The sequence below is a fragment of the Jaculus jaculus genome, chromosome 6 (assembly GCF_020740685.1).
Source record: "Jaculus jaculus isolate mJacJac1 chromosome 6, mJacJac1.mat.Y.cur, whole genome shotgun sequence".
Lineage (NCBI taxonomy): Eukaryota > Metazoa > Chordata > Mammalia > Rodentia > Dipodidae > Jaculus > Jaculus jaculus.
In genome coordinates, this window is record NC_059107.1 from 154,697,717 (window position 1) to 154,707,784 (window position 10,068).

At 54.0% G+C, this 10,068-nt stretch overlaps 1 protein-coding gene across 2 annotated transcripts in view; it reads right to left on the minus strand.

Moving 5' to 3' along the window:
- The window catches only part of Tmprss6 (transmembrane serine protease 6), a 34,683-nt gene extending 31,524 nt beyond the window's left edge, over positions 1 to 3,159 (minus strand). The window contains exon 1 of one of the 2 annotated variants that reach the window (XM_045152979.1): positions 3,066 to 3,159. The gene's annotated coding sequence lies outside the window, so the exon portion shown is untranslated. Of the gene's footprint in view, positions 1 to 2,725; positions 2,918 to 3,065 lie in introns of those variants that run through there. The other variant, XM_004650281.3, reaches the window with a different exon arrangement.
- Positions 3,160 to 10,068: the final 6,909 nt, after the last annotated feature.

Below are 10,068 nucleotides of genomic sequence, written 5' to 3' on the forward strand. Positions count from 1 at the left end.
AGAGTGAAACCCTACCTCAGAAAACCAATAAATAAATAAATAAAATAAAGACTGTGGGAACCTTTGCATTTGGACTGAATACAATATATAATGTGAGATTGTTATGAATCTATTTGGGGCCAGGGTAGAATTTGAGAGCTTGATTGGTGGTTCCCCAATAAGATTCAGGAGTTTTGTTAAAGCTTTTTGGATTTCTAGCTACCTGGCTGGAGGAGGTGTCATTGGGGGGCAGAGCCTAGAGTCCAGCCCTAACGTGAGCTTGGGGAATTCTAGCCTTAGATATGCAAGGTTCTGAGCTTTGCCTGGAGTTCCCCAAGTGTGCTTGCCTGTACTGGTGTGGCTGCTTTGGGGCTCCTCCCCCTCCCTTCATCCTATAAAATGGGCCAACTTCTTCTGCCATTATGGAATTTACACAGGATCTATAAGCTTCAATAAATCTCCTTCCGTTCATAACTGTGCCTGGTTTGGAGGTTCACCCCAGCTACCTGAACCTGTCCAGGCTGATTTTGAATTGGTTCTGCTCCTGCCTGCACCTCCTGAGCGCTGGAATTACAAGTACATGCCACCACGCCTGGCTCTCCCAGCCCTCCATGACATCTCCATGGCTCACCCAAGCCACTGTCCGACATCTCCCGCCCCCGTCATCCAGGCCACATCACCTGCCACCATTAACTCCCGCAACAGACATCATGACCAGCAAATTCTCCCACACCAGCTGCACCAGCTGGAGTGATGTCATCACCATGTGCCTGGGTCATAAGCCCCACGTAGCTCCCAACCAAGGGACCCTTCACATCTTCCTGTCCTCTTTCCCTCTCCGCTGAAGACACACCTGCTCCGTGCCAGGCTGCAGACATCTACCTTGGGACCTTCGCACTTGCCACCTGCCCTGTCTGGAGCATGCTTCCTTCAGTCTGTGACACGTACCATTGCGTCCTTCAGGCCGTCCCTCAAATGTCCTTTCCTCAAGATGGCCTTCCCTCCCCACCCCCTTCTCTCTGCTGACTTCTCTATGGCACTTCTGGAGACCTGTGTCACACAATGTGCTTAGGTGTCCTTTGTCTTCTCTGTGGCTTTCTCCACCCTCCTCTGTGGGTCCTGCTCCCTAGCCAGGTTCAGAGCTGACATTCAACTGTCGAATGAACGAGTGTAAGATCCCAACTCCTTGGCCACAGCTCAAAGGCACTGCCTGCCCATGTGGCCAGCCCACTTCCCCCACCTCCTCTCTCACCACCCCCCTGATGACATTGGCCTTCTCTTGGTTATATTTATTTATTTGCGAGCAGAGATATCTAGAAGAGAGACCAACACAGAGAATGAGAGCACTACGGTCTCCAGCCACTCAAATGAACTCCAGACACATGCACCACCCTGTGCATCTGGCTTTATGGGGATCCTAGGGGATTGCACCTGAGTCCTTTGGCTTTGCAGGCAGGTGCCTTAACTGCTAAGCCATCTCTCCAGCCCTGTCTCTTGGTTATATTTTAACCACAGGGAGAGTTAACAAACTATAGATCAAGCGAAGAGAGGGAGGCTACCCTGGGCAGGCCATTGCTTGCATCACAAGCTCGGTGATTCTCCTTCATTTCTGAGCAGCACCTCTGCTATGCCATGCACCCCTTCTGCTGAATTACTCCTGATCTGCCAGCAATGTGTCCCCTCCACATTCAGCTGAGATGCCCCCTCCTCTGGGCACTGTCCCAGAATGTCCCAGGAGGGAAGCCACCTCATTAGTGCAACTCACCAAGTAGGCACACTCTGTCCTCTGACACAGAGCACTGGGAAGGAGGGGCTGTACCCCATTTTCCATGGCAACCTTTACCTTGATGGAGCACCTGACACCAGCACCGGTTCCCCATCTCCTCCCCCCTTCCTGACAGCACAGGAGCCTTGTCCTCGTTCGCTGGAGGGCAGAGCTGCTGGGCATTGATAACTTGGGTCTGGGCTTAACTGCTGTAGGGATTTCTGCTCTGGCAGCCTTGGATCCAGCAGCCTCAGCTATTTGCCTTGCTGTCTTTTCAATGGTTAATGAAAACAAGGTACAGGGAGACGAACGCTTCTGCCGATACTGAGCAGAGTAGGGCTGAGCTGGGACTCTGACCCAGGGACACGCGGGTCCGTGCTTTGGGGAAGCCCTGCTGTGACCAGCTGAAGCTGGGTGTCCTGAGCTTGCAAACCCACACAGACGCCCCCAGATAAAGGCAGGCTGAGGAGTGCACGCCGTAGCTCCACACAGACACACACACACACACACACACACACACACACACACTCCAGCTCCAGCCTGTGAGCCAAGGGTCCTGTGTGTGGGTCACTTACGTGTGCAATGAAGGGCTCTGAGTCTCTCCTGCACTCTAGAAAACCCAAGGGACATTGCTGGATTTGGTGGGAAGGAAAAGGCAGTTAGCCTATAAATCGGGCCTCTCCCTGTCCCTGTCCACCTAAATGCCACACCACCCGGCCCCCAGAAGCATCCCCTCCATCGGAGCCCTGTGCCTTCCACACGGTGGGCTCACTCCCCGCACACTTCCTCAACTCCGGCTCTCTACGCCCCACAGACTCAGCTCGCAGGCCGCTCTCTGGCCCAGAAGGCCCAGTAGGGCCTGGCCTCAGAATAACAGAAGTGGCTCAAGTCCAGAGAGCTCGCTCTGGTTCCCGGCGGGGGCCTCTGTCAGCAGGTCACTCACATAGGCCCTGGGCCCCTCATCCTGGACCCTCTGCTTACCTTCCCTTCAGGAGTGGCAGGTGGGCCCAGGACCTGCTCGTAGACCTCAGGAGCCTGTTTGTCCAGCCAAGGTCTCTCCACCCCCAGCTGGCCGGCCTGGGCTGGATCAATGGCCTGGAGCCATGGCCGGGGTGTCTGGCCCTTGTCCCCTGTGGCCTGTGGCCCCAAGCTCCATGGGCCTCCTGCCGGGTCCAGGACAACACGGAGACTGGGCGCAGGTAAACAGGCCGTGATCTTCCCACCCCACCTTGCCCCGCCCCACGGGTACCCAGGGGGCTGGCACACAGGTGTGGGAGACCTGAGCTCTCCCCCGGGGCCCGTTGCCTGGTGACATCCCTACCTGGTTACAGCTCCTGGTCCCCAAGAGCATAAGTGGGGACACTTCCTGCTGAGGGGTGGCAGCGGTTGCAGGGGCCCGTGCAAGAGGCAGCAGGGGCCATTGGCCTAACAAAAGGAGGCTGGGCCTATGGGGACAGGAGAGGAGAAGGGGGTGGGGCAGGAGATGGTACGTTTTCCGTTTAGCTGGGAATCACTGGAATTACCTTATTCAGCGGAGCCCTGCTGGCCACGACAGTGGGCACTGACCACATGTGGCTCTGACCCACATCAGCTATGGTCTGTCTGAACTGAGACAGGCCTGCAGGTTAGCACCCACCAGCTTTCCAGGACCCGGTGCAAGCAAAGAATGTCAGTTACCTCAGCAATCATTTTTGTATCGACTGCACACTGACGCGTTACCAATTTTGCTGTCTCGCATGAGATGAAATCTATTCATGTTCCACATGAGTTTCACTTGCTTTCTTTGCATTCTGAATGCGCCTTCTAGAAAACTTCAGCATTGTGGTCATTCTATGGGATCGCACCCCTAGACTGAAGATGATAGGTCTGATCTGAGGGTGCACCAAATCACTCCATCTCAGCCAGGGGTTCCTGTGGCGTGGGCAGGCTCACGGGCACACACACGCCAGCTCCAGCCTGCGAGCCGAGGGGCCTGTTGTGTGGTCACATACGTGCGCGGCGTGGGGCTCTCAGTCTCCCTTGTCCTCCAGAAAGCCCAGGGGAAAGGGCTGAATGTGGTGGGAAGGAAAAAGTGGACATTCCATGAACCCAGCCTCTCCCTGCCCCTGTCCAGCTCAGAATGTGTAGGAGCACTTGAGGCCCAGTGTACTGTGGACACGTGGGTCCCAGAGGGACTATGAGTGTGGGGTGGGGGTGAATTGTGTAGAGAACATATGCACGCAATGTGAGATGTATGCGTGGGTGTCTAAATACACGGTTGGGGAGAGGTAAAATGGGGTGTCAGGGGTATACTGACTGTATACCGTGTGAAGGTGAAAACCTACACATTAGGGGATTGTGTGCAAAATCTATGTATACAGTACATGTCTGGAAGGAGGGGTGGGTTGTGTGGAGTGAGATGTGCAGGACACGTGTGAACACGTGTGTGCTCATAGGACGGAATGCGTACATTTGTGAAACAAGGTACGCATAGATCCGGGAGGGTGGCACTCCTCACCTTCTGCTCCTCAGCCCCTTGGGGGTCTTGCTTCTTCCATGGTCCTGACCCCGACCCTGTGAGAGAGGACCCATTCTTCTCAGCTGTTAGCTGTCCCAGGCCCAGGTCATTCTTCTTCCTACATGTCTCCTGGCCTATGTAGCAACCTTCTCAAGGGACAGGAACGGAGACCATGTGTATGGTGTCACAGACCTCCTGAGCCCAACCCTGTGCCCATCTCATCCTGTGGAAGTCCAAGTGGCCCAGGCCCTGGCCCAGGCAGGCTGGCAGCGGCACGGTCTGCAGACAGGGCTTGCACAATCCGCGTTCTGTGAACCCGGTGGCCACAGCCATGGGCCTGCCTAGCCTGGGGGAGGATCTGGCCCCAGGAGGGCAGCAGCAAGTACTGAGCCAGGTGTGTGAAGAGGGCAAGGGCCCCACGTCCCCAAGAGAAGCAGCTCAGCTTCCCTCTGCTGACAAGGGAGACTCTGGTCACCACAGCAAAGGGGACTGGTGTGCAATGCTGTCCTCCGGGCATGACACGGCTGTTGCTCTCTTGAACTGTCTGGAGCTGCAATTACCAGAAGGAAAATCATACAAGATTGGGCCAGTTAACTTTCCACCATGGAGGGGAGGGGAGGGGGTCTTATGAGAACACACCCCTCTCCAGAGGACATAGAAGGACATAGAAGTTAACATATGGTTGACCTTTACACACACACACACACACACACACACACACACACACACACGGAGAGAGAGAGAAGAGGGAGATTTTCCTCAGCACAGTGGTTGCCTGTACATTACCCATGTTCCTTTAACCCCAGATGAACTCATTGGTTCACCAAGCTACACACATGTGGAATCGCGTCTTTCTGTCGTGTTTCTGTTATCTGACGCGACTTGATGTTTGCTCAGAAAAGCGTCTCCACAACAGGGACACATTCCCACACAGATGGCATGAAAGGTCTTACAGCTCCTGGAAGTCTGCATTTCATTCTACTGCTGGTCCCCAGGGGCAAGGAAGCTGCTTTTGGGCCTGGCTGGGGTGGCTCGGAGGCTGGGGGTGGCGGGGGAGGCACAGTAGGACAGACACGGGCCTTGTCGTGCATGCCCAACACTCACGTTACAAAGATCCAGCCAGTGTTTGAGAATCAGACTGACTAAACACGTGGTCCCTCCATCTGTTTGTTGGTGACCAATCAAGGTGCGTCACCTCCCCAGACTACCATCGCATGGCCTGTGGAAGAGGCATGGCAAAGTGGGGCTGTTAAGGGCAGAAGGACATCAGATGACCCCTAATCCAATGTGACTGCTGTCTTTATTTGTAACAGCAGAGGACTGGAGAGATGGCTCCAAGGGGCCAAATGATACAGACTTAGAACAAACACAATGACTTTGGCCCCGAACAAGGCTGCTAGCAGCCAACATGGCCAAATTGAGAGGAGGAGGACCCTGTGCCTTACCTTTAACAGATGCCACACGCCCTAGTATTCCATAGTCAGGGATTGGGGCCACATGTCAAACCTTCATCCCCTGAGAAGTGGGGGGCACGCAAGGAGCAAGAACCTAGAGAGGGCAAGGAATAGACAGCAGAGCCCAAGTCAGCCCCCCACTTCACACAGTAATAGAAGACAGCTTCAATACCTGCTGTCCCTGGGTCACCTGCTCACAGCCCATCCTAGCTGTCAGTCTACCAGCAGGCAATTCTCCTCTTTTAAGTACTTCACAGGCACCTAAGTCTTTCATCCTGTGACAGTCCTGGCATCCCCAGCATGAGGAAACTGAGCCATGAGAAGTCTTGGCATCCACTCAAAGTCACAGCTGGCAGGTGGCAGAGCTATGACTCCATGGGAGGCTGCCCAGCTCTAGAGGGCTGTAACCACTGTCCCCACCCAAGGGCTGCAAGGGCCACAAGGGCTGACAGTGGCTCTTGACTTCTGCTTTGTCACTAGGCACCTGCCTTAGACATCATCGTCCTTCATAAATGGGTGTTGAGTGAATGAAAGGAAGGAAGGATGGATGGATCGATGGATGGATGAGTAGATGGAAGGAAGGAAGGAAAGATGAATGGATGGATGGATGAGTGGATGGATTGATGGATGGATGAGTGGATGGAAGGAAGGAAGGAAGGAAGGATGGATGGATGAGTGGATGGAAGGAAGGAAGGATGGATGGATGGACGGGTGGATGGATGAGTGGATGGAAGGAAGGGTGGATGGATGGATGATGAGGGTCGCTCACTGACATCTCAACCAGTTGTGTCTAAATCTCTGAGCTCTGGCTTTGCCCCCTGCTAAAATCCCCCCAATATGCTCCCTTCCCAGCAGCCTCATGCTAACAGGCTGTGACTGCCAGCTACTGTGGCCCCTGCAGTCACTCCCTGAACTTGGCACAGAAGTTTCTGCAAATACTCCTGCCCAGGTGCCCACCTGCATGTGTCTGCATGAGGCCAGGTGCGCAGAGCAGGGAGGAAGGGGCATGTTTGCCACTTGCTCACTCCCCTCACTGTCCTGACTTCCTGGAATCGCGGGTGCCCCCCCCCTCCAACACCGCAACCTGCACCCAGTGCTTCAAACTTCCTGCCTCTCTTTCGCATGGCCTCCACCCCTGCAGTGGGACAGTGGGTGCGTCACATCCCTGGTGTCGGAAAATGTCAGCACAGGGGCTGTCCCTAGGGGCAGTCACAAGGGCCAGGCTGGTACTGAGCTCAGACTTCACCAACACTCCTCCCCCACCCCCATTAACTCACTGTGGCTGGGGACGTGGCATCATCTTCTTGGGGACCTCCTGTCCTCAGCTGAGAAACAGGACATAGTGTCCGCCACCCTGCCCTAGTTTCTGCAAGATTGTTGGAGGTATCATCCAGGACACGCTTTGAAGCCTTGAAGAGCTGGGCCCATGGGAACAGTGTGTGTGACCTGGGCCAAGACACCGAATCACTCTGAGCCCCAACCTCATCTGTAAAATGGCCTGAGACAGCGCCTCCCTCCGGCAGTGCTATAAGTTTGGAGCGCGTTAGTTAATGAGATGCTTAGAGCAGAGACCCTTCAGAGAAGATCTTCTGCTCAGGACGGGTTGCTCAGAAGACAGGAGCCTGTAGGAGTCAGGGAGTGGCTTGTTTAGGGGTAAGACTTTCAACCACAGGGATCAGCAAGTCCAAGGCAAATGAGTCACATGTGGTCCCTGTTCTCAACCATCCCCCAGCCTCCACTTCTGGAAGTAAAACATGTGGCACCTGGAACCACAGACCACAAGAACTAAGAGGGCACTGGCAACCTAGTCGGACTGCTCAGTTCACCAAAGGGAAACCGAGGCACTAGAGCAGAAAGAAGACCCCCAGCCACCCCCCCTCCCGAGCCCCCAAGTCAGGGACAATGACCTTAAAAGCATCTGCCCTGGTGCTGAAAACAGCAGTGTGTCACCAGAGGCAAAACAAAGCATGGTGAGCCCAAGTGTGACCCCGGGGGTGGGCCACGGGAGACGTGACAGTGTGGGGGCCTGTGGGATGCCATGCCAGGGCCGTGGGCAGGAGCAGGGGCACCGAAGGAGGTTGAGGTGGTGAGGAGGAAGGTGGAGGCCAGAGCAAGACCACCTTGCTTGATCCACCAGCGGCACGTTCCTCACCGGCCTGTGAGCTCAGCTCCCAACAGCAATGCATGGAGAGGTTTTCTTCCTCCCACAGTAGTCTTGGGCCCAGAGGCTGTCCTGCTGTTTCGCGGTTGCCTGCCAGGAGGCCAAGAATGGAACTTTCTGGTTTTCTTCATTCAGTGGAACCTCTCTGGGTGGGTTTATGTGCACAGGGCCAGGGTCTCTGAGCGCCGAGTTTAGAGTTTGAGCCCAGACTCTACCCACTACTGGCTGCTCTCTCTTTCTTTCTCTCTCCCTTTCTCTCTTTCTTTCTTTCTTTCTTTCTTTCTTTCTTTCTTTCTTTCTTTCTTTCTTTCTTTCTTTCTTTCTTTCATGGTAAGGTCTCACTGTAGCTCAGGGTGACCTGGAATCCACTATGTAGTCTCAGGGTGGCCTCGAACTCACAGCGATCCTCCTACCTTTGCCTCCCAAGTGCTGGGATTAAAGGTGTGTGCCACCACGCCCAGCTGGCACATTAAAAAATATATATATATATATTTTATTTGGGTGGGGAGGAGAGTATGGGCACCAGGGCCTCTTGCCACTGCACATAAACTCCAGACGCGTGCACCACTTTGTGCATCTGGCTTTATGTGGGTTCTGGGGAATCAAACCTTGGCCATTGGGCTTTGCAAGCAAGTGCCTTGAACCATCCTGGCTGCACTTCTTAACCACTGAAACCTTGGTTTCCTCTGTTTCTCACCTGCAAAATGGGCAGCTAACCCCTGACTCTCATGGTCCTCATTTCCAGGCAGGGTGATGGTGGGGAAGGGCCTAGAATGGTCTGGAGCGCAAACGCTCATTCTCTTCCTCCTTTTAAACATGCTTCTTTGTTTTGTCATTTGAGACAGGGCTCACCACGTAGCCCAGGCTGGTCTGGAACTTAGGACCCTCCTGCTCGGTATCCCCACCACTGGGATTACAAGCGTGAGACGCCACTTCTGGTTTCAATGTGTTTCGTTTTTTATTTTGTTGTTGTTGTTGTTTGTTTGTTTTACTTTTGCTTTTCTGGGGTCTCCCTTTTCAGTTAACTGGGAAATTAGAGAATCAGACATGCGTTACTCTTCTTAAACTTCCACCATCATTTGCCTTCGAGCTGTGAATTTTGGAAGTTGCTTAGGTGGGAGGTGGGGGCCGTCAGAGGTGGGGAATTGAAGAGGAAAAGAAACACATCAATCCAACCACAGGGTACGTGAGAACCTGGATGCGCTCCCATCTCTACACCCTTTGCCCACATCCTCCCCATTGGCCTGGCTGCCTCCTGCTTCCCACGCTGTACCTGGCAGGTCTTGGAGACCCAGAGCTGTACCTGTCCCCAGCTGGTGCCTCTCACCTGCCGTCTGACCCAGGTCCGCCTGGGCCTCCCTCCCTACCCCTGCCTCTGCTCCCTCCTGGCCCCTCTCCTGATGTCTCTGTGTTAATAATCCCCACTGGACGTCACCCACATCCGTGGTGGCTGCTGGCTCGCCTCTCCATCTCCACTTGGCATTAGGTGACCCCTTTCTTCATCTAGTTCTCTAACCAGAAATGTGGGGACAGCTGGGTCCCGAGGCTCCCCTGCTCATCACCCTCTCAACTTTCCTGGCTGCACGTCTTATTCCTAGAGAATCAGTGAGGGACAATGAGGAGCTCCTTTTGTAAAAAGAACCTGTTTGGGAAGCGATGTGGCCCAGAGATAGCACCTCAGTCACCAGATGCCAGCTCTCATCAATTAGGTGGTTCCTCTGACACAGCATTGAAGAGTCTAAAGTTGCATCTGAGTACTGCAGAATAGGAGGTTTTGATCAATTAGCAATGTCTGCCATGCATGAGTGCAATTGATTAGCAATGTCTGCCATGAGGGCAGCTTGAGGAATAGGAGGGATCACCATCTAGGGACGGCTTCAGTTTTGTTTTGCTGTTCCTCAGGATGCTGATACAGATTGAGAGATGGGAGATGGATGACTGTCATACAGTTCTACGATGCTGGGACGAACATTCAACCGGACACAGTTTTATGGGAGGAATGGGCTTATTTCAAGCTTACAGATCCAGGGAAAGTTCCATCAATGGCAGAAGCACCTGGCTCCCATTCCTGAAGCCAAGCAGAGACACCACCCAACAGCCAGCAAATACCACAAAGTAGCAAGCATGAATGGAACCAGCAGCAAGTAGCAACACAGGCACACACAGAACCTGCCAGAGCTCAAGGCCTCTCTGCACACCTTTGAGTTGGAAT